Here is a 24,981-nt window from a genome sequence, read left to right as displayed (position 1 = left end):
TTGACTGGACGGACTGCTTCCACCACTAGATTATCGTTCCACCTGGGCAGCAGGGAAAACTGAAATGGATTAGAGGTGCTATTCTCACCGTACACATTTCATTCAGGCTGTTTTAGCCCACAGCCAGTCACCCATTCAGCTGAACTCTCTTATGAGGTTTGACAGCAAAAGTGTGAGCACTTGTCAGCTGAACAGATTACATTTGTTGTGCATGTACTACGCGTGTGTGTGTGTGTGTGTGTGTGTGTGTGTGTGTGTGTGTGCGGCTACGAGTTGATATGCGTCTCCGCTCCTGTGTGTATGTGTGTGTGTGTGCATGTGTTGGACCACCATAAGATTAATTACATGGTTAATTAAACCTAGTAGTTAATTAAATCTGACAACTGTGTCTAATTAATCTAAATGCAATATAATTTCCTACACCTTTCTCCAGAGGTAGGCCAGCTGGATACCTGCATGTCAGCTCTTTAACGGCTCCGGTTTGACAGGTCTGGTCAATATATGGCTGAAAATCAAGCTTCAAATTCTGCCACCGTAAAAAATACACATTTTAAAAATGTTCCGGTCTCTCGGCTTCATAAATCAGTCAGATTTACTAAGGCTGTTGTGTATTCGAACATAGAGGTGATAAACAAAATGTAAACTGTAGTGTTGGTATTGATCTATTGGAGTTAAAGACGCTTGTGAGCTTGTTTTTAATAGACAACTTTGTTGTGGTTCAGGGATTCAGACCGTGCTGTTTGACCTTCGACCTGGCTCAAGTTCAAGAGGTCAGAGTATGAGAGCTTCCTGTCTGAGATCTGGTGGTGACGCAGGAGATAAAGCCAGAAGAAAGATGTTCTGAAGAAGAGATTTATGCTGGAAACGTCACTTAATTAAAGATTTGTTCATGGGAGAATTATCTAGTGTTTTCCATCTTCCACATGTTCTTTACATGCCCAGCTCGCAGCATTTATCGTCTGGATGAGCGTGCTTTTGCAAAAGACATTTTCACACATTAGATAAAAACGTAATTAATTTAAGAATTAGTTGTCAACCTTTAACTCCTTAAGATACAGTTTTAATATTCTAAACTCTTCTTAATGTCTTTTTACACATTACATCATTCATATATTTACTCTCTTTGGGTAATTTCACTAGAATTTAAAATAAAGTTCAAGTCTGAGTCGTGTTTGGCTGCACAACATGCTTTTTAGTGATACTATTTTATAATAAAATAATAATTTGTACTTTTTCCCTCCTTTCATTTGGATTATTGTTGATTGTGAATGCTGGAACTTGGAAGATTCCCCCCCCCAAAGGGACAGTAAAGTGTGTGTGTGTGTGTGTGTGTGTGTGTGTGTGTGTGTGTGTGCATGTGTGTGCATGCTCAGAGGGTGTGGCAGAGGCTCTGAGTAGGTGTGTGAGAGCACACAGGCTTTTGTGACTGTTACCGACTGTGTGTGTGTGTGTGTGTGTGTGTGTGTGTGTGTGTGTGTGTGTGTGTGTGTGTGTGTGTGTGACAGAGAGAGGGAAAGAGAGTGTCAGGGTCGAAGCGTGTGAATCCCCAGGGTGATGAGGGGTCTGTCTGTCTCTGATTAACTCTGGCTCCTTGGTCCCCGCAGACCGACGGCCTGATCAAGTCTCTATCACGGCCCCTTGCTGATAACGGCTCCCTCATTCCCCCCCAGTCCCCCCGGATCACAGAGTGAAAAACAACACGACTCCCAGGAGTCGCACGCGCTCCGCTCTGTGTGTCGTTCAGCGGGAGACAGTGAAAGAGGAATGTGTGCAAGATAAAGAAGGATTGGTTTTTATTTATGTTTTTATTCCTTTATAATTCATGGTCTTCTAGTTACGCCGTCAGTTTGTTTACGGATAACAATGAGAGAAATATCAAGCGCTGTGCTATAAAACTGATATTTTAGAAACACAGTTTGCTTATTTGTTTCCTGGAACTAATGTGGTTGCTAGGCAACATTGAGCCGGCGTACAGTGTTGGTTACAGATTTGGTTTGGCTCGACTCGGTTTGGCTCAATTTGGCCCCCGTTTGAAGGCACCATTTACTCAGCCCTGTCCTGCTGGCCCCCGCTGTGAGCGATGATGTAGACTTTGTGGACTCTCCAGTTTGGGAAAGATAATGGAATATAATGTGTTAATCCTCAGATCTGGGGACTGGTTGACAGCTAATCCAGGGGAATGTGGTGGGATTGCAGCCCTGGCCACACTCCCAGAACTGGAGGCCTCAGACTGGCTGCTTGGCTTCACCCCTGGATGGCGAATTGGCTATCATAGCCACTCGTACTCACGCGTAGACACTCACACATGCAGGCACGCTCGTGTGTGTGTGTGTGTGTGTATCACATACCCACACTCCTGTGCAAAAAACACTCAAAGTAAGCGAGATGATACCGTATCATAAAGAGCCGGAGAAGACTTGTTCCTCTGTAAAGTAATCTAAGTGCTCTCTCTTGTTGTGTTAATTGTTGGAGTTGTGTGTCTGTCCTTCCTCTTCACTTTGCCGTTTAATCATGTTTATTTCCTAAAAGAGATCCACATCTTTTAGTCCTCTTTTCTGCTGGAATTTGGACGTTCCTCAAACGAGCACTTTGTTGAGGAAACGTGTTTGATTATAAGAACATGGCACGTCTTTGGTAACTCAATATGAATGATTAAAGGACGGGAGCTTTGTGATGAAGAAAGCATACATATTGACGAGCGAGGAGGCACGCTTGTTCACACGCATGCACAACGCACACACACACACACACACACACACACACACACACACACACATATTCTTGCTCACATTAAAAGCAGGCAGAAGAATGAGTCTCTGTTTTCTCCGTCTCTGCACACACATGCGCATTTGGAATCACATACAAACAGTCTTTCAGGAAGTGATACGCTCGGCCTTGTTGTCGCAGACATTTTGCTTTGCCCCAGCCAGAGGTCGCAACCCCGAACATCTGCGTTTCATGCCAATCTGGGTTCACCGCCTGCGGAGTGTCACAGATTTAGTGCCACAAGTGCGTCATTGCAGCACAGTGCTTCACTGACTCCGCTCAGCTCTGCGCTTGTTGACGAGAACTGTCATGATGGTTGAGATAGAAGAGTCAAATAAGGGCATCTAAACATCTTCTTTTAAGCACTAAAAATAGATTGCGTTCGGAAAAACTAACGACTAAAACTACATTTGTGAATTTGATCGGAAATGATCGTTCAAGTTGACCAACATTCGCTGCTTCCAGCTTATAAAATGTGAGGTTTGTCTTTTGTTTTATATCATTGTAAATTGGATTTTTAGCAATCTGAACATTAATAACGTTAATTAATTTTAAGGTTGCAACTAATATCTTCATCATCCATGAATCATTTTGTTCACACAATAAATAAAACGGTTAAACAGGTCCATCACGACACCGAGGCGACGTCTGCAAATGTATTGTTTTGTCAGAACAACAGGACAAAGATCTTCAGTTTCCTGTCATATAAGATGACAGAAGCATCAAATCCCCACATCTCAGAAGGGGAAACAAGCACATGTTTGTCATTTCTTGCCTGAAAAATGACAAATGATAACATTTTATCTGATGAATTTTGCGTCAATCGACTAAATTGATTAAGCATAAAATAGTTTAATCTCTAAATCAGTTCATCTACATGATAAAATGAGGAAAACAAGTGTTAGTTGAAGCCTTTAATCTGCTCTGTTCCCAGCATGCAGTGTGCAGACAGTAAAGATAGATGGAGGTGCACTGTTGGCTGTTGCCTGGGGATTCTTTGAGAGGGTTAAACATTTGTTAGGTTGGACCACAGTAACAGGTGGCACGAGGGGAGGAGCTGCTCTCTGTAAACAACCGTTGATGGCCAAGCCTTTGTCTGGACTCTGTGTGTGATTTCATGTGTGTTTTCCATCTCTACAACTCCCTGTGTTGCCGTACCAGGTGCCCGCTCGCCTAATTTTGACGCCACACGTCTGCTGAAGCCCTTCCTTCCCTTTCAGAGCCGTCTTTGTCTCTCTCCTTTTTTTTTATTTCGAAAGACAGAATTTACTCATCCTGCACCGTTTTTTTTATTCTGCTTCAATTCCTCTCAGGTCTTTTTCACCGCCAACACCCCCCCCCCCTTCACCCCCCCCGTCGCTCTTTCTTTCCTTTCCTCTCTGTTCCACGCTCTCTTTCTTATCCTCCCCCTCTCTCCTTTTGCCTCCCTCCACCTCTCCTCCCGCCGCCCTCCCCCCCCTCTCTCAGAGGAGATTGATTGGGTAATCTGGCTGGGTGCCAGTAGTGCCCGCTTTCTTGCTCGGGGGAAGGAGAGAAGCGGGGGCGACATGACGACATGCAGGAATAATAATAACATCCATAATAAAGGCAGAGTAGGTATGGATGGAGGGATGAAGAGAGAGAAAGAGAGAGCAGAGGAATGGAGTCGGCGTTGGCACGTCGACGTCTCCTTTATACACATTCTCCCTGTTTCTGGTTTAAATATAGCCTACACACAAACGGCATGCCACAACATTGTGTCTCCATTTCTGTCCGTCTCTATCTGTCTTTCTATCTTGCCCTCCCTCTCTCTCTCTCTCTCTCTCTCTCTCTCTCTCTCTCCCCCTCCTCACCTCCTCCGTTTGCGCCTGTGTCGTCTTTTAATATCAAACAGTGCGTGGAGTGCAGGCTGCAGGCAGACGGGCGTTGAGCGAGAGGACGCTGTCTTTGTGTGCCGTTGTTTACCGTTGTTACCGTCTAAATGAAAAAGGCCAGTTGGCTCCTCTGTCTGTGTATACCTTTCTCTATCTGAGGGAAGCAACAAAGCCGGAAAGTTCTGCCCTCAAGCTGTGTGTGTGTTCGGCTGGAGGTCTGGAAGTGACAGAAGCAGAAGATCAAATATTGTTTATGATTCCCTTCTCTCGCAAGTTCATTCTGGGCAAGCTTAAAATGTGCTGTGGTTTAGCATTTGATCTTGACTCCGCAAAGCATGAGCTCCTGGATCTGCGTTTGACAAAGACAGACATGAAGACAGACCGATGGAGACAACAAACCAGGGACAGAAAGACAAGCGACAGAGGGGAGAAGAGGCGGAGAGGAGGGGGGAGCGAGAGGGAGTTGGAACAGAAGCGGGGGGAGATGTATCAGCGTGCAGGAAGAAACAGAACAGAGTCTGCATTTCTTATAGTTTATCTGAGTTTTGGTACTAGCTGTACCTTGCATATTGCTAGCCAGAGCAGCGTAAATGCCATGAATCCGCCTGAGTAAAGTTATTGTAGAAGCCAAACCCTGCAGCGTTTACTTTCCCTCCTTGCATGCAGATTTCCAACTCAGTCCCATTTAATTTCCCTAACCCAGTTACCCATGAATGCCCTCTTAGTTGCAACATCATCATCCATAAAATTTTAACGCATGCTTTAAATGAATACTACATTCTGGGAAATAGGAGAAACTCCTCAGGGCATTTGTTTATCTCTCCCAGTGAAACTAGTGCGAATGCTGCCAATTCTGTTTCACTTTAGTCATTTTCAGGAAATACATTATGGTTCAATAATTAAAGAAAGCAACATTCATCACTCGCTTTGACTCGTCTGTAACCAGGTTACTGTGGAAAGTGAGCAATTTGTCAGGGGGGGTCGGGAGTTCAAGGGCGACCTTCATGTCTGTGGCATCTTGTCTGTGGTGGTTTCTCATGCCAAGCCTGCCCAACACACACACACACACACACACACACACACACACAGTCACACTCACGAAAACGCTCTTTCACAATCTTTGAAGTTCACCGACACTGGTGACTCCCGAACCACTTACAGTATCCATTCATCTGTTGTGTAAAGAGACCCTGTCCTGCACACGATGCCATACGTTACTGTAACAATAATGCTTCTGCTTACTTTAGCAGCCTGCACTGCATTTGTGTTTTCATACCTTTGTGTCCTAAATCTGTGAAGAGACCTGGTGTAATGTTCTACCAACGTAAGAGATCATTTCTGAGCATTCTTACTGTTTTATTAAGCTAATTTCAAAGGAGGTTCGTCTTCAAAGTGGCGCGACGCCGCTCGTCTCCAGTCGACTTTCCCAGTTCCCTGTTCTCTCTTCGCAGAGCGAAGCTTGGAGCAGCACTCCATTACTGCCAGTCCTCATTAGGTCTAAAACACCGACGATGGTTACGAGGATTGTCAGACGGGTCCCAGGGAGTGAAACCTATCTTTAAACACACACTCCTGTTGGTTAACTCGGGGAGTTGTGAAGCCATTTCTTTATTTTACGCCAAGTCCTTCAATTAAATCAGCCCACACTGGAGCTGCTGTGGTGGACATAATACGAGCAAAGTTAGATTTTTAAGTTAAGCTTGATTGCCTGCTGTTGTACAAGTCCAGGAGCGCACGTTAACTATCCGCTGAGGAATTCCGTGTTTGGCAAACTGTGCAAGTGGAGAAAATGAAGAACGTTATGTTAAAGTTTGTGAGGTTTCAGATTCAACAGGAGTCACAAGGTTTGAGATCAAGATTACTAGACAGAAAGAAACACTGAATATATACTGTGTGTGTATATATATATATATGCATTTTTATATATGTAAATGTGTGTGTGCTCAATCCACAAATAGAAAGATATAACCCGGCCTTGTCGGATTATTGTCTTTTGTAAAATGTTTTTCCTGCATAATATGTTATTAAGTATAGAGACACATTAAACCAGATATGGAGGTTTGTGAAGTGTTTCCAAGTTTGATTTCAGAAGTTTTAGTGTCTGCAGATATTTCTGATGCATCCACCCCCCCAAACACTCAGGGCGGAAACTACACGCGCTCATTGCGTTACGCTCACGGTAATTACTGTAAGCCACTCACATGAGCGCATCATGATTTCCTTCAACTCAGATCTTCTCTCATCTGGACTTGGTGGCAGGACAGTCAGACAGTAACGTTTAAAAAAAGCAAAGGGCACATGTGTTGCAGCAGGATGATTTGTGCCTGAGTCTTTGTAGATTCCCACGAGCTTCCTCTCACAGTATTTTGCTGTGAAACTTCCAGTGCTTGTATAAATTTGAGGTGTTGCCGCCGCCACCAAACACTGGTTGTGTAAGCTGGTGACTGTTGTGGGCGACTGCAAATCACCACTTCTTTGGGGTACTAACAAAACATTTAGTTTGTTTTCCTTGTAACCATCAGGGAGTGTTGAAGACTTGTTTTCTCAGTGAGCAAATCTTCACGTCATAGACGTCAAAAGTTGAAGTCTCTCCTGTGGGCTCGATTATCCTGAATGTTGCTTTCTCGTATTCACGCGTCACAATAACACTCCAACAAATTAAAATGCAAATGCAGTAGATTTAAATTGCTCTGAGAAATTGATACATGCTTTCATTAATGAGAAACTTCTTTCCTCAAGTCAGAGCTGCTTTCCTGCTCGACACTTTGGAGTTTGAGTTTCATCCTTTTTAAACACTATAACAACTTTGAAGTCTGTCACTTCTGTTTCTTTCTCTTCCTCACGTCTTTGTCCACTCAATCTCTTTCCTTCCCTCACACACACACACACACACACACACACACACACACACACACACACACACTCATGCACACTTTGTACTGCCCTTTCTCCTTTGCCTCTGCCTTTCTTTGTGGCAGTGAGCAGGCTTGTAGCTGGCAAACGTCGCAGCCTGGCACAGTGTGTCCCTGGCACAGCATGTGTGTCTCTGTGTGTGTCTGCTGCACAGCTCTGCCAGTCCACCAGTCTCAAGTACCAGCTGGGCACCCAAACTCACAACCAAAATAAACTGGCCTCTCTATCAATGAGCCCATGGGTTGCAGCGTGCGTGCAGAAGTGTGTTCGCTTTTGTGTGTGTGTGTGTGTGTGTGTGTGAGAGTGTGTGTGTGTGCTTATCGGACACCCTGCTTATTAAGTCTCATTGAACCGAGTGGTGAAACAAACACTGTCCTTCCTCAGATGAATGCCTGAGATGTTCGCCTGTCTCAACTTTGCATTACACTGAGGCCCTCCCTGCTAGGATTAAAGACTAAAACAATTACAAAGCCTTATTTGCAATTCAAATTCTCCTAAATGCAGACTTAATCCCCATTTTCTAAAGGCAGCAATACTGAGAGACAGAATAAATGTGTGAGAGAGATCCAGTTCAAGCCTCTGTCGGGGTTTCTGTTGCTAAAATAACACTTATAAGTTATAGAGGGGATAATGAATGTGCTTTGAGCTGGTCGGGTTATATTTGGAGAACAGTTTGTCTGTCTTTTGTAATGACGGGATAAATGCACAGAATCAGCAGGGGTGTCGCTGATTTCCACACGACGTCCTCGCGTCCTCTCGAATATTTGCATTTTGATTTATTTGCATGCGTGTGTGTTTTTTACATATTCACGTGCTTGTGCGTTAAGGTGTGCAAGTGTCCTGATGGCGGGGGCCGTGGTGAGCGTGTGTTACTGCTGCCCAGGGTATATTTACAGACAGTGACTTTAATGCAGTGTAATGATTATTTTTATTCCAGGTACTTCTGGAGCCCGTTCACTCTGAGTGGAATGACTCCCCATTGGCCCACTGATTACCTCTGTGGCTGCTGCCACACCTGGCTCCTTCAGCTCTCCTCTCCCTCCACCTTCAGAACTTTCCCCCTTTTATTACAACACCTTCATCTGTTCATGCCTCTCTCAGTACACCTTTACCCGTCGTCTAAACCCAACAGTGGGCTCAATCTTCCTTTTGCTTTGGTCTCTTTCTCTGCTACAACACCATTATCATCTCTTCATCTCTTCCTTGCTCAATCATTACACCTTCAGTCCTCCTTTCTTGATCTAGCGCTACGATTTCAACCTGCTATGTATCTACCTTACCACCTTCGGAGCTTCTCTTTGGCCCCTCAACACATTACTTTTGCAAGTGTGTGAAGTTGTCTGCAGAGGTGTGCTTAGATGTTGGCCAATACACTTCTGCCTGCTACCTTTCTATGTGTATTGGATTGCAGGTTTCACATTTATGAAACAAAAACATGTAAAACAATAGAATAAGTAGAATGGCACTCTGAGAGCGTAGACCCGCACAAGGCCAATGGTGCAATGTTCTTCATGAGCTTGAAGTCGTAATGTGGAAACAACTTTGACGCCACAAAGAAGACGTGTTGTGTTTAATTGTAATTAAACGTGTTTCCGAGTTGTTTTTCCAAGTGTCTTTTATTTAGATCATTTTCACTTTCCTACTAAACTTATGTTTCTCCTTTCTTCTTTAAAACCCTCAACATCCATCTTCCTCTGCTGCTTTTCACTTTACATAATATTTCACAAGGCTCTCACCTTGTGTTTGGTTGCACACCACTGTTCACTTTTTGGTTCTCCTATTATCAACACTCACATCTTTTCCTTTTAACTTTCCTCTTTTCCACTCAAGAGGAAAGCAGCTCACTCAAACTGCTTTAGCAGGCAATGTTACGTCACCTTTGTCCTCTTCTCATTGTAACTAGCTCAGGTTTTAATTTTGTACAGAATATAACTAAAGAGTTGAAGGACTTTTAGACTTGATTAAGACGAGTGCGTCCGATGACGATCTCAAAACTGCTGACAACCTTGAAATGAGTTGTAAGGAGTAATAAATACATATTTATTTGAACAGATATTGGTATATTAACAGGAAGCTTGTCATTAAAACAGATATTTGGTAAGAAAATGTGAAGATTTTCACCTGTCCAAAGACAATCGAGCTAAACATATAGTGTTAGTGTGTGTGTGTGTGTGTGTGTGTGTGTTTTCCCCTGAGTGAGCTGAAGCTATTAGCCAGCATTAAGGTCAGCTTGGGGTCAGATGCTACCCTCGCTGCTGTTAAGGGTTAATTCTTCTGAGATGGCCAGAAAATCAAAAAATCCACTCATGTACTTAGTCACAACTACAACGTGTGAACTTTGTCTGAACCAACCTCGACTCTGATGTCTACGTGTAAGCCTTCAAATCAGTTATTTATATCTCTCATCAGGGTTAAGTTCACTGGATAAATAGGGCAGCACATCTGTTTTGACTGAATGTTAAGGGCTTGTTTAAGCTTTAGATTGTATGTATGTGTGCAGAGTGTTTCTGTGTGTGGGCAAGATGTTCGCCTACTGTACATGTGTTATTCCTCTTCTGTGTCCCACCTGCGCCGTCTTGATTTGTTTTTATCACATCAGATCTTTTCTGTTAAAAGTGACATTTGGAATAGAAAGATCCACAACACTGCACTGCACTCTGAAAAGGTCAGCTTTCACTGAAGGAGTGTGTGCGACCAGCTGACGCTCTGCGAGTGTGAGCGAGAAGAGAGAGAGAGGGGTTTCTTGTGAACAAGTTAGACCAGCTCCGTTTGGTCGGATGGACTATAGATTCCTGCTTTGTGTCGACTTGAGTGTCGTCCTCTCTGTGCTCGTGCTGCTCTGAACTGAGCTGCTCTCTTCTGTGCCGAACTGTTCTGCTGGATGCTGTAATCTCCTCAGTGCATAGCCAGATTACTGTCTGCTCTATATTGTGTGGTGGCGGGCTGCAGGATGGAGAGATGGCAGGAGGAGAGGAGAGAGGGAGGCTCTGCTCTGATCTGCTGCTACATAAGGAAGATTACCTTTTTATTAATGTATCCATCTGGACGTTTGCTATATTTGGTTGTTTGTCCAGTCTGTCTGTTTGTGTTTAAGGACATACTGTATAAACCTTGTGAGATTTCAATCTAGATAAATCAAGGCTGGGATTAGACATATGTGTTGTTTCTCAAGAGCTGTCGACCAAATGACTAAATCACAATGTAACATAATTAGAATAAGATTATATTAAAACATGTGTAGAATTCCCTTTGTGACTAACACTGCAAATTCATTGTGCTATTTACACAGAACATTAAATTATTATTTTTTTAATAGAATGATTTTCAGTAAAGAAAAATGAAGAAATATCAGCACTCATTGTGCCCCCCCCCCTCCACCGCCCACCACCACCCCCTCCCTTCCACGCGTCTTCCTCTCCATCTCTTTCTGTCTCCTGTGCACTCCGTGCAGAAATGATTTCCATTCCTGCTGAATTAATGAGGTTCTGCTGAACTGAGAAAAGGCAAGGGGAGTGTGTACACACACATAGAGGCACACACACACACACACACACACACACACACACACACACACACACACACACACACACACACAGAGGCTGGGAGGCACACATACACAGTCACACACACATTCTCACAGGCACACATCTACTATAGCCATATTTAAGACCGTATTCACACACACACACACACACACACACACACACACACACACACACACACACACACTCACAGTGATTCACTGAAGCGTGGCCACTTTTTTTTTTTTTTGCCATTTCAAAGCACAAACAGTATTTTTGTTTTAAAGTACATTTTGGGAAATGTGGACAGAGATAAAGAGTTAGACAACAATCACAAATGAAGCTGAATCTGCCCGACAACAATCTACATGGAGCACGAGCGCACCCGTGAACCTTTAACTCCTCACCGTCCAGAGACGCCTCTGGGATCAGCTGCTCGGCCTGATGGCTGATTCAGAGTTTAGCTTGAAGTCAAAGGGTTTGCTGGTCGTACTACGTCTCTGTTAGTTTTCCATCTGCTGACACTGTTTCTACTTTAAATCCTGTCTTAAGACACATTTTTACAGACTTTCCTTTTCGCCTCACAACACCTGATTTCTTAGTTTACTTTATATTGACATTTATTAAGAATAACCCCTTGTAGATGCACCATCTCGTTTTTAAATGGAAATTTTTTGCTTTACTTTTGCTGTTCTTGAGTAGTTCTTTTAATATTTGTGATTGCTTTTCTTATTTTGTTGCGCTCTCTATAAGAAAGTACTTATAGAAAGAAATATTATATTATTATTGTTATTATTATGCATGCAACTATTGCATTATTAAGTGCTAGTTTTATAGTGCACACACACACACACACACACACACACACACACACACACACACACACACACACACACACACAAACATGCAGTCTCATGAGTCAGGCTCCATAGCTGGGCCCAGTCACCATGGTAACACACTACTGTGTGTATTAAACACAGTGATTTGAAACTGTTGAAGGTTGTTAAATACCCCCAACCACACACACACACACACACACACACACACACACACACACACACACACACACACACACACACACACACACACACACACACACACACACACACACACAGAGTGCAGCTTTCCTCCCGTCACTCCACATCAGTGGACTGAAGTCAATCTTTAGAAGAATCAACCCCCACTTTGCTCCCGATACTCTTTTTCATTAACTAATGATCACTAACGCTCAGGCTGATCAGACAAACAGAAACAAAGCTCTCTCCCCAACCAGAGCCCAAGTCTGGTTCATGCATTGTAAACACAAACAGTCGAAACACACGCGAAGGAGCACACCGTCAAAAGGATGTAATTGCGGTGCAAGCGGCTGTTGTGATGTGCCAGCTTGTGCGCCACTTGAAAGCTCCATCAAGGATTGGCTGAACAAAGAGGAGCCGAAAAGTACCGGCTGATTCTGCTGGGGTTCTTCCTCGTTCAGCTGATTTTTTTTTTCCTCCCAAAACCTAAAAACGTCTAATGTGTGGAGATTTCAGGTGTGCAGGCTTCACGGGGAGTGTGAGAAGCACGAACACACACACACACACACACACACACACACACACACACACACACACACACACACACACACACGCAGACCACATCTGGTCACATGTGACGCTTGAAACAAGGGAGAGAGTCTTCAGAGAGCACTGGCTGTGTGCAAACTGAGCTTTCTTTCTTTATTCACGGCTTTCTTTTCTTTTTCTTGCGCGCTTTCTTCATTAAATGCACATGATCATGCACATTCAGCCGCGCACAGGAAAAAATGCAACCTCTCTCCTTCTCCCCGCTCTCTGCTGTCTCAGTGTTTTTCTTTCCCATTTATCATCACTGGAGCAAAGGAACCGATTCCAATTTCATGTGTTTTCATTCCTCTCCTCTATTTGCTTATTTCTTCATCCCCCTGTCTCTATTTTGATCTCAGGCAACCAGTCAGCAGTCAATAATCTGTTAAATAGCATTGATCTCCACCATTTAGTTTCCTAGCCAGCTACTTAGGTTGTAAAGCTGATCAATGGCTTTGAATGGGAACCACCTAGATAGCAGATTGACTGCTGGGACGCACACTGCAATCATATCATTTGTCTTCATTTGCTGTTCAATTATTTGTTGTAATGGCTGCTGTCAAAAACAGCCCCATGCTGGCCCACAATGGCACACAGAGGCCTAAAACTGTGGAGTGCACACTGTGCCGGCGTCCCCGATTCGCTCCACACACACACACCCCCGGCCTCTCGCACTGTATGACAGCAGAGGAAAGACATTATATAGTAAACAGCATGAGAGGAGCAGTATCACATGTTGAAATGAGTATAGGAGTGTGTCCCTGTGTATGTGCACGTGTGTGTGTGTGTGGGGGGGTGGGGGGGTGGGGGTGGGTGTGGGGACTTAAGAGTTTGAGTGCATGCAGATGGTGCTCATGTTTGGATGTGTGGATGAAGTCTGACCCAGACTGGACTTCCTCTGCCCAAGAGCCCCTTCCTGAAATCATCAATCACTTCTTGTCGGGCACGGCTGCGTGTGTCCACGTGTGTGTGTGTGTGTGTGTGTGTGTGTGTGTGTGTGTGTGTGTGTGTGTGTGTGACTGGGAATTTTTTTTGCTTTGAGTTTCAAGTACGGTTGTAAAACCTCTTAAATGTATTTATGAATAAGACTCATTATTTGCTGCAGAAATCTGGGAACGCATTAGTGTTAATCCTGAATATGTACAGCCGGTGAAGAAATACTGACTTAAAAGAAAATACTATTTGTTGAGCAAACACTGCAGTTTAACCATTTATTGCTTTCTTTTATCATTATGAGGGACTTTTGGTGCATAATCAGTGGCACATCTGCATATTCCCAACATTTTTCTTTTCACTTCTATCACCATTCATCATTTTCTGAGCTGTGATGGTGCTAAAGGAACATGTTTACAGTAAACTAATTAAAACATCTGGATATTTTGTGGTACAAAAACAATTGTAAGAGGGTAAAACTGAAGGAATAAAGACAATTTAAAGTCACCTTCTGTTAGTTAGTCCAAAGGAAATTCAAACTAACACTTTTAACTTGATAACTAAGTTGTCTGAACAACTATTTAAGCTCTTTTCTTCGACTCATTCACTTGAGATCAGGCTTGATTTCAACATTAGAGATGCCCCCCCTGCAGGGTCTGGTCAGTCTTCTCTACTTTTGTGTGTTTTATTTTTTATTGTGCCACAAAAATGGGGACACCCCACTCCCATTCACATCTATCTCACCGAGGCTCATCTGGCACCAACTTCCCTCTCTTCTACTGTAACTCCCTCTTTAAATCTCTCGGACTCTTTTCTTCTCCCCCTTCTACCTCCCCTGGTTTTATTGGAGAAGGAGTGTCCCCCTCCCCCTGCTTGTTTGAAGTGCCCTGCTCATATATCACAGTCTTTCCTCGCAGGATATCCTCCCTCTTCCTGCCTCTCCCTCTCTTTCTCTCTTTCTCCCTGATTCCCTCCCTTTCTGTCAGCTGGGGGGACGGAGGATGAGGAGGGGAATACCTGTTAACTCTATTTCTTTTCCACACTTTAACACTCTTCCCATGTACCCAGCGGACTTGCTCCCACACACACACACACACACACACACACACACACGCACGGATGATAATGTTAGCTGTAGATCAGCACAGAGGAGCTCGGCTTCACATGATTCAGAGTTCACTTGAAGTTAAATTAGACAACAGAGGTGATATTGATCGTTGTTCGAACTCAAATGTGACCTCAATATTATTATAATTTGGTTTATTGGGACTTGAGACGTCATTTGGACCTTGAAAAGATTTACAGACAGACATATGCACACTTAACAGACACTGGACTTCACTTTGACTTGATGTAGAAATGTTGCATTTATACATACAGTAACGTAAGACGAGGATTTGACATTCAGTGCATTTACATGCAGATAGACTGAATACTGTCATGTGCACACATTGACTTGTTTATCTTATCTGCATTAAGGTCATGATTGCAGAATAACTTGATTAACGGGGCTAAGACGCTCATCAATGTTTGAAATTACGCGTGGCGTGTGCTTAGTCTGTTTTCTCTTGTGGCCTTGATTCTGCACAATGTTTAGAGTTCAACACACTTCAAAGTGCTTTGGAAAAAAAGCATCATGGCCTGTAGTTGTTGAAAGATAAAACTTTTGTTTTTCTTGTGGCGCGAAACTCCTTTGGCTATTATGGGAATTAACATCTCAAATAATAGCATTTTCATGCTAGTGCTCCATAAATCGAGTCGTGTCTGGAGGACTTGTTGGTTACTGTAACTCTGTAAACAGCCTAATCAAACTATTACTTACGCGGCACGCAGCTGTTTTCAGTAAAAACTCTAGAATCCCACTGTGCACGACCTGCTCAGCACCAAACAGCAGACGGTTAAAGTTAGCAAATAGCTGGTGAACATTAGTGGAGCCGGATACTTACCTCAGGAGTCGGTGGAAACCAAAAACTGGATGAATGTCAGATATAGACGATTCTGTGCCCGTCATATTTACACACATGCGCCGCACGATTCTTCACATACAGTAACCCACTGTTGTCACAGCCCCGCACACAGTGCTGCCAATTTGGTGACTTTCTCACGAGATGAAGCAACTTTTCAGACCCTCTGTCCTTAGACCCTCTGTCCTTAGACCCTCTGTACTTACACCCTCTGTTCTTAGACCCTCTGTCCTTAGACCCTCTGTCCTTAGAACCTCTGTCTTTAGACCCTTTGTCCGTAGACCCTCTGTCCGTAGACCCTCTGTCCTTAGACCCTCTGTCCTTAGACCCTCTGTCCTTAGAACCTCTGTCTTTAGACCCTTTGTCTGTAGACCCTCTGTCCTTAGACCCTCTGTCCTTAGACCCTCTGTCCTTACACCCTCTGTCCTTAGACCCTCTGTCCTTACACCCTCTGTCCTTAGACCCTCTGTCCTTAGACCCTCTGTCCTTACACCCTCTGTCCTTAGACCCTCTGTCCTTACACCCTCTGTCCTTAGACCCTCTGTCCTTAGACCCTCTGTCCTTACACCCTCTGTCCTTAGACCCTCTGTCCTTAGACCCTCTGTCCTTAGAACCTCTGTCTTTAGACCCTTTGTCTGTAGACCCTCTGTCCGTAGACCCTCTGTCCTTAGACCCTCTGTCCTTAGACCCTCTGTCCTTAGAACCTCTGTCTTTAGACCCTTTGTCTGTAGACCCTCTGTCCTTAGACCCTCTGTCCTTAGACCCTCTGTCCTTACACCCTCTGTCCTTAGACCCTCTGTCCTTACACCCTCTGTCCTTAGACCCTCTGTCCTTAGACCCTCTGTCCTTACACCCTCTGTCCTTAGACCCTCTGTCCTTACACCCTCTGTCCTTAGACCCTCTGTCCTTAGACTCTCTGTCCTTAGACCCTCTGTCTTTAGACCCTCTGTCTTTAGACCCTCTGTCCGTAGACCCTCTGTCCTTACACCCTCTGTTCTTAGACCCTCTGTCTTTAGACCCTCTGTCCTTACACCCTCTGTCTGTAGACCCTCTGTCCTTAGACCCTCTGTCCTTAGACCCTCTGTCCTTAGACCCTCTGTCTTTAGACCCTCTGTCCTTAGACCCTCTGTCCTTAGACCCTCTGTCCTTACACCCTCTGTCCTTAGACCCTCTGTCCTTAGACCCTCTGTCCTTACACCCTCTGTCCTTAGACCCTCTGTCCTTACACCCTCTGTCCTTAGACCCTCTGTCCTTAGACCCTCTGTCCTTACACCCTCTGTCCTTAGACCCTCTGTCCTTACACCCTCTGTCCTTACATCCTCTGTCCTTAGACCCTCTGTCCTTAGACCCTCTGTCTTTAGACCCTCTGTCTTTAGACCCTCTGTCCGTAGACCCTCTGTCCTTACACCCTCTGTTCTTAGACCCTCTGTCTTTAGACCCTCTGTCCTTACACCCTCTGTCTGTAGACCCTCTGTCCTTACACCCTCTGTCCTTACACCCTCTGTCCTTAGACCCTCTGTCCTTAGACCCTCGCACCGCACAAGGAAAAACTTAATAATTAAAGGGGGAACAATGGAAGAAACCTCAGGGAGAGCAACTGAGGAGGGATCCCTCTCCCAGGACGGACAGACGTACAATAGATGTTGTGTGTACAGGATAAACAACATAATACAAATTCAACATGTGACAGAACTAAAAAACTACTAGCGGCAAATTTAGCGACTTATTCTGACCATCGAGGAAAAGACGAGAAATACACGACTTGACAGGATGAATGATTATGTTGCTCTGTGTCTGCTGAGTGTGTAAATTGTGCAACTGTTTGCTAACAAGTTTCGCACATCAACGTAACGTGTTGTGTTCACATCTTGTTTCTGCTGCCCCAAAGTGGCCAAAAGAAATATCCAATCCAGGTTTAAATCAGGATTTACACGTACAGGCAACACGTTGTGACACTAGGATTGCGTAATTGTGAAACTATCTAATAATAATGTTTGTCTACAGGGCAGAGATCAATATTACATCATTATATTTGTGGATGAATTAGCCAAGCTAGCACAGATCCTGCATGACGATACAAACCATAATCTTACTCATTCAACGGGAGCCGGCTTCATCTGCAACATTCACAACAACATTGCTCATTTATTTACTCATTTTGTGTTTGATCACTCCGACGCTTCTGACAACTCCAGGTCAGGAGGAGATGACGGGCAGGACTCGGCACTGATTGGCCATGAGGGGGCGACTGCCGTTTCCTACATTTCATACAAACAAATGTCATCGCTACATGAACACGAGGGCGTACTTCAACATAGTTTCCTGTTTGGTTGTGCCACCAGGGTTACCCCACTGTCCTTCATCCCTCCGTCTCGTAACACAGTTTATTTGACTCTTATTCGTCCTTAATATCTTTCCTTTATGAGATTCATTCTTCACTTCCTCTTTTCCATACTCCTTTAATTCAGCGCTGCGCTGCCTCTTTCTCCGGCTTTCTCTCCTTTTTTTTCTACTCCTTGTTTTTCTCTTTCCATGCCCTTGTTGTCATTTAGCTACTTCCCCCAGCTCTGCCCTCCCCCTCCATCCTCCTCTCTCTCGCCTCCCTCTCTTCCTTTTTACATCTTATGTTTTCTCTCCTCATCCTCTCTCTCTCTCTCTCTCTCTCTCTCCATCCTTCTGCCCTTTTGCTCCTCCACCCACCCCTCCTCTCTTCCTCTCCATCCCTCTTTCCTTCTCTCTCTTTCTCTCCCTCTCTCTCCTCGGCTGAGGACAAGGAGGTGAAAGCCAAGCGGATTACAGTGGCAGTTTAATCTGGCTGACCCACCAAGGGATTGCTCTCTACTTTGCAGTGAGGCTGCAGGGCTGGAGGGCAGCGGGACTGGGTGGGTGGGTGGGTGGGTACGTGTGGTGAGGGGAGGGGAGCAGGGGAGAGGAAAGGGAAGGGGAGACCAGGTTGTAGGGGGGTTGGGGGTTCGGTCAGAGCAGAAAAGGAAGGAGAGGAGGAAGAGGGAGGAGGATGGGAGCGGTTGAATTTGGAGAATTTTTCCTGTTTGTCTCGGGGCCGAGCAGAAATGCTCTCCAGGACTGTTTGTACACAGGAACATGCATTTGTGTGTGTGTGTGTGTGTGTGTGTGTGTGTGTGTGTGGGTGTGACTGTGTGGTGCCAGAGGTGGGGGAAGGGCTTTGGTTGTTATTAAGAGATGGAATATTAATGCTACTTTGCCTCTAATTTCTTTCCATCTGTCATCAAGTTGTCCTCTGTGCGTGCGCCTGTCTTAGTCTATGAATAGATACTCTTCAGATATTAACAGACAATTAGTCTTTTCTCTGTTTCAAAGACAAAATACAAAAACGTCCTTGGTTTGATTTTTCTTTTTCTTTATTCTGAAAACATCAAAATCTCATTTTACTCCATCTTGTCAAAGTCATTCAAACTCTTGCAGCTTTCATCGTCAGTTAAAGCCCAGACTGAGGCCTCGCCAAATGTATCAGTTCAACGAGCACCGCACCAGATTCTTCTTTGTCAGCTGCAGGTCATTTGTGTTTGTTTTTTTATTGCTATTTTTAATCTCTTGAAATTTGAACATGAAGAGCAAGGATAATGGTGCGATTAACAGGCACACAAGGGCTTTGGTTGGGTTTCAGTCTACTAAGGAGCAACTAAAAATACGTGAATGTGGTTTCCGGTTCATATATTTACGAAGAAATAGCTCATTATTTGTAAATCAGGCTTTTCCAAAGTAATGGCAGTCAAGTAAAATGAATTAATCCTAAACAAAAGAAGTGTAAATTGCACTTTATCTTGGATTGATGCTCCATTTGAGCATCTTTTAAGCATAATATTTACTGTAAATGAATTTATAGATACATTTTGTTTATATTTTACCCGAAGAATGTGTGTAAGATGTTATTACGTTCTGAGTTCCAGCCCTGCGTAGCGTCTGTAGTCTACCTTTCAGGCTGCAGGTGCAAATAAAGTCCGCTAATCACTTGCTGCTGTTCATAAAGCTTGATTGCTGTGAGCATATGGTAATAATTAAAGGTGACTAAGATGAGCACATCGACGTTTTTATCAGCTCTTCTCTCATGTGGATATTGGCAGCTGGGCTGTAAAACAAGTTATTGTTTGGAGAGATTTCAGTGAGTAAACCAAACTGAAACTTTTTAAGTTTGAAACATGTAAATGTAAAGTACTTTTATTACTTATTTCATTAGACATCTTCGCTGTTGACAGGACAGTTGTGCTTAAAGAAAATGAGACTGGCCTCCAGGCGTTTCCCTCATATGGACTCTTTAATCCGATAGAAGTTGATTTCGTTGCGGCACTTCATTAACTGTAGGCGAAATGTAATGTTCCAGTTAAAAGGTTGGACAAACAGCATGTTAATCGTCGTTAGACCACAGATTAGACATTAAGTGCCTTAACCTGAGCATCAGGTGACAGCAGGATGGAAGAGTCCACCTAAAGCAAAGTTGGATGCCAGCCTTGAGCTTGAAAAGCAAAGGGCCAGTGTGGCGATGTTGTGCAGTTTTAATGTGCTAAATGCCTTGTTGTACAGTGTTGAACGCAGCGCGGGGGTCTGAGGCAGGCTGTGTCTGCGCCTCTGTTTGCCTCATATCAGCCTTCCTTTCATCAGTCCACCTCCGCTGTGCCGTTTCGAAGGAGGGGTCCAGTCGGCGAGTCGGATTAGCTTCCAACTGGTGCTTGTCCAGATTCTGATTCTGAAGGGGGGCTTAGCCAACCTCGCCTCAGAAAAGACGAGAGGAACAGGAGGGAGGGAGGACAGGGACAGAGCTCCTGAGGGGTGGACGCTCCTCTTCACTTGTTTACCTTGTAATTAACCTGCTGGATTGTCCTGTGAAAAGGAGGAAAAAGTCAAGTGTGAAGGCTACGTAGAGCAAAAGGACACCACCAATACAGATACAGGGTTCATTATGCAAGGCAGGGGGTGCTGCTCAACACCTGCTCTATTGGAATAGTTGTGTTTCTACACACACACACATACACACACACACACACACACACACACACACACTGTACAGCATTAAAATGTATTCAAGCAAACCCCCATACTGCGAGTGTCATGGTCAGGGCACAGACGATGGCATCGACCAATCAGCAACAGATGCCCCCTGGAGATAAATGATCTGGACTGTGTGTGTGTGTGTGTGTGTGTGTGTGTATGTGTGTGCGTGTGCATGTGCGTGTGTGTTTCGTGGCACACTGTTAACACAGGCCCCCTCAAACTGCTGTCATCGTCGCACCGCCCCGCGACATGACTGCCTGGGGACCTTATTTTAGGCCACACCAGGTGCAAGTGTTTTGGGCTGGTTACATGATCTTGGATGAATGTGTGTGTGTGTGTGTGTGTGTGTGTGTGTGTGTGTGTGTGTGTGTGTGTGTGTGTGTGTGTGTGTGTGTGTGTGTGTGTGTGTGTGTGTGTTGGGTTAGACCCGTGTGTGTCTGCGTGCTGGAGTCCAGGAAAGGTCAGAGATTGGGTGGAGGTGCCAGGAATAGGGGTGTGAGATGCCTGGGTGTCTACAGGGCCATGTGAGGCACACACACACACACACACACACACACACACACACACACACACACACACACACACACACACACACACACACACACACACACACATAAACACACATGCATGTGAGGCCTTCAAACCCGAAGACACAGCAGAACAAAAGCTGGTCAAAGTGGGGCAGATTTCTCTCCCTCCCTCCGCAATCTCCTCCTCCTCTCTGTCCCTCACGTCTCTCCCCGGCACTGTTTTCCTCTCTCCTCCTCCCCTCCCTCTCATTTGTTCCTCCTCTCCTCTCCTCTCCTCTCCTCTCCTTTCCTCTCCTCTCCTCTCATTTGTTCCTCCTCTCCTCTCCTCCTCTCCTCTCCTCTCCTCCTCTCCTCTCCTCTCCTCCCCTCTCCTCTCTCACGTAAACACGATGCTGCTTTCTGGATCTGGGATGCCTGAGGGACAGAGCACAGACAGGAGCCCCGTCACCATGACAACAGCTTCTCTGAGCTGCCTGACACCCAGACGCCATTGGCTGAGGGCTGTTGGGGGAGGGGGAACTGGAGAGAGAGAAAAAAAGAGTGAGAGAGAAGCGGGAGTAAGTTAAGCAAAGGGGTAGAAAGGGAGTGTAAGGGGGGGGGGGGGGGGTGTTGTAGAGAAAACGAGATAACGGAGGCAAACGAGCCCATTTCTCCTCATGGGGCTGTGCGGCCTGTTCGTGTGCGGCCAGTGTGTGTGTGTGAAGGGGTGTGGAAGCATGTGTGTAAATGATCGTCTCAGGGTCGTATTATGAAGACGCTGGTCCAGCGTGTGTACATTTGTGCACATATTATGGTGTGTATGTATGTTTGTGGCCGTGTGCTCACAAGTCACGGTCCTACGTTGCAGGTTTCATTAGTATTATTACCGATCTCATATCACATTCAAATCGCTTGTAACTGGAGACCGTCACAGACTAAACTCATTCTCTTAAGACCACCTTCATCTCTGGTACAAATTTGGGTTTTAATATAGGGATGGGACTCAGTTTTCATTAAGAACCGGTTCCTATTTGTACCGATTCTTTGTAATCAAATCCCTCCGTGGCTATCGATTCCTCTTATCAATGCACAGTTGTGCCGTAACAGCGTGCTCACAATGTGTCATGTTTTGCGTTGCTTGGGACCGGAGCCGTGGAGAGAACGCTCAAAAGACTAAAAGTAAGTTAATGCCAAGAAACTTTTAGGTAGTCTAATCTTTTTCCACACAACAATTTACCAGGAATCAATAAGGGCATCGATAAAGAATCGTTTTGCAGCTTCCGGGTCATGACATAAGCGCAAATATTGTTGAGTGGTTTCTAATTATATAAAAAGGGAACAGTGCGGACACATGTTTTGTGTCTAGACAAAGACTATGGCTAACGTCAGCATGCTAACATGCTCACCATGCTTACATTAGCTTATTAGCACTAAACACGAAGTGCAGCTGAGGTTGATGGAAACGTTTGCCATCATATAAAATAGAAGTATTGTTACTTTAGTTTCCCAAAAGTGAACTGGCTGAGATTTCCACAGACGCAGTGGGAGAAAAGTCGAGTAAAAAACGTGTTAATTATGTGTTGGTAGAATTCACTTTGTTCTTTATGTGCTTAGTATTCCTTTTTGACAAACGAACGTATTTGGAATAATGTTACTGCCAGAAAACTGGAGTTTCTACCAACGTCTCTTAAAAAGCCACGAGGGCTGAGAGAGTGCACATTTCCACTGACGTCACTTGACGTCGTGTTGGAATCACCTGATGTTCGGTTGAAGTAAAAACCTGAAGACTCCCTGCTCCTGGGAGAGGACAGAAGACAGAATCTAAAACAGAATCAGCTCATCCAAACAAACCAAATAATAGAAAACAATATAGTTAAATAAAGATAAATGTTTTGCCTCTAAGGCTGCAGGACTCTTTAGCTAACAAACCATTATTAGCATTTATTAATAAGGAAATATAACCTGTAATCTAGGACACACAACTGTGTTTTTTTATTTCTCGCCGATGTGACTTTATGGTAAAAGCAACAGAGTTTCAGAATCCTCGGTTCCGAGTGAGAGCGAGCCGGCCGCTGATGTGGCTTAAATATTTCCCAGTGTTTGCATTACTGTACCTGCAGAAAAGCTGTGAAATGCAATGCACTATGTTTATGTGTAGCTTGGCAGCCTGCCGGCACTGCTCGGAGGGGAAGCTGCAAATGAAAAGTGTGAGTGTTTTGAAGCAGAGAGAGAGAGAGAGAGAGAGAGAGAGAGAGAGAGAGAGAGAGAGAGAGAGAGAGAGAGAGAGATAGAGAGAGAGAGAGAGAGAGAGAGAGAGAGAGAGAGAGAGAGATAGAGAGAGAGATCTTTCTCCTCCTCTCTCTCTCTCTCTCTCTCTTTCTCGTCAGAAGACAAGGAGAAGCGTATCTTTTCTCTCCATGTGTACGGCGTCTTCCTGCCATTCTGTGATCACTGGCATATTTAGACTACTCATTGAAGAGGGGGAGCATGTGTCTCCATGAATATGATCATGGGTGCTGCATGCTGTGGTGTGTGTGCGTGTGTGTGTGCGTCTGTAACCACAACTCACACAGGGGGCATAAATGTCTCAGGCTGCTTGCACACGTGTTGGTGTATCCATTTGCAGGAGTTTTACTCTCTCTCTCTCTCACACACACTCACACACGCACATATATGCTGAGAGAGAGAGAGAGGTGAATTGAAGAGAAGAAGGGGAGAGCGGTGAATGAGAGGAGGTTGTTTTTTAAATCAGAACCAGAAGTTGAGACAGAGTGACGGAGCAGAGGCTCAGATAGAGGGGGTCGTTGTGTGTGTGTGTGTTTCCGGAGTGTGTGTATGTGTATGTGTGTGCACAGCCCGGTCTGGTCTGTCTAGGGGGTGTGGAGGTGAGGAGGTGGAGAAAGAAGGGAGTCTGACTTGGTCGGGGCGGGGGCTAGGAGGGGTGTGTGTGTGTGTGTGTGTGTGTGTGTGTGTGTGTGTGTGTGTGTGTGTGTGTGTGTGAGAGAGAGAGAAAAAAAACCCCCCCTCTTCCTGCGAACAGGAGTGAACAGTAAGCATGTTTTACCTCGGCTATTAATCCTTTCTCCTGACTGGAGAGACCCGGACCAAACGAAAAGAACAGAAGCATCTTCTTCCTCTTTCTTTCAATCTCTCTGTTTTCTTTATCTTCATCTCTGTGTTTCTCTACGCTTCTCTTTTATTCGCTCTGTTTCCCTCCTTCTTGTTCGCTTCTCTCTGTTGCTATCTCTCCCAGCCTTTATCTTCATGTCTGTGTGTGTGTATGTGTGTGTGTCGTCCCCTCTCTGGTTCTCTCTCTGTGCGTGCCAGTGCTGTGCTATGCTGGCTGAGACTATGCTGGGGATATTTCTGTCTGCCTCTATTTATTTATTGATGGCGATGCTGGTGAGAGTTCGCCTGCCTACATGTGTGCTTGTGTTAAGAGAAAGTGAGGTGCTCTCCGGAAATCTTTACCTCCTCTCCACGACTCCTCCAGAGTAAATATTTGTGAACCTCCGTCCTAATGACCCAGGACGTGTTGGCTCTTTGACCTCTGAATAGCTGCACAGGAACTAGCTGCTCCGTGCTCTCCGTCTTGAGATGAAAGGCCGGTGTCACTGAAATGGAAGTTTAAATCATCCCTGAAAGAGCACCTCCCCGACGCCGCTGTCTCTGACAACAAGCTATGGCAAGCTGTGAGACACGCTGCCTGGCAACCCAAATACTTCCTGGAAGCAAGAATGCAAATAGAGCACATTAATGTCAGATCTCATTGTATGTTAGGCCCTGCCGAACTCTGGGAGCTGGTCGACTGGTGGCTGCGAGGTCAGCAGGGCCCTCCAACGCCGTTTATCTCCCAGTGTGTCTTCCAGGGACAGACAGGGTGTCCAGCT

At 44.9% G+C, this 24,981-nt stretch overlaps 1 protein-coding gene across 2 annotated transcripts in view; it reads left to right on the top strand.

Annotated features, from left to right (window-relative positions):
* Nucleotides 1-24,981, top strand: part of ssbp4 (single stranded DNA binding protein 4) — an 82,460-nt gene that overhangs the window by 21,739 nt on the left and 35,740 nt on the right. The window lies entirely within an intron of this gene.

This window comes from Cottoperca gobio, chromosome 4 (assembly GCF_900634415.1).
Source record: "Cottoperca gobio chromosome 4, fCotGob3.1, whole genome shotgun sequence".
Lineage (NCBI taxonomy): Eukaryota > Metazoa > Chordata > Actinopteri > Perciformes > Bovichtidae > Cottoperca > Cottoperca gobio.
The sequence above is the reverse complement of the archived record's forward strand: the minus strand, read 5'-3'. Positions and strand labels throughout refer to the sequence as shown.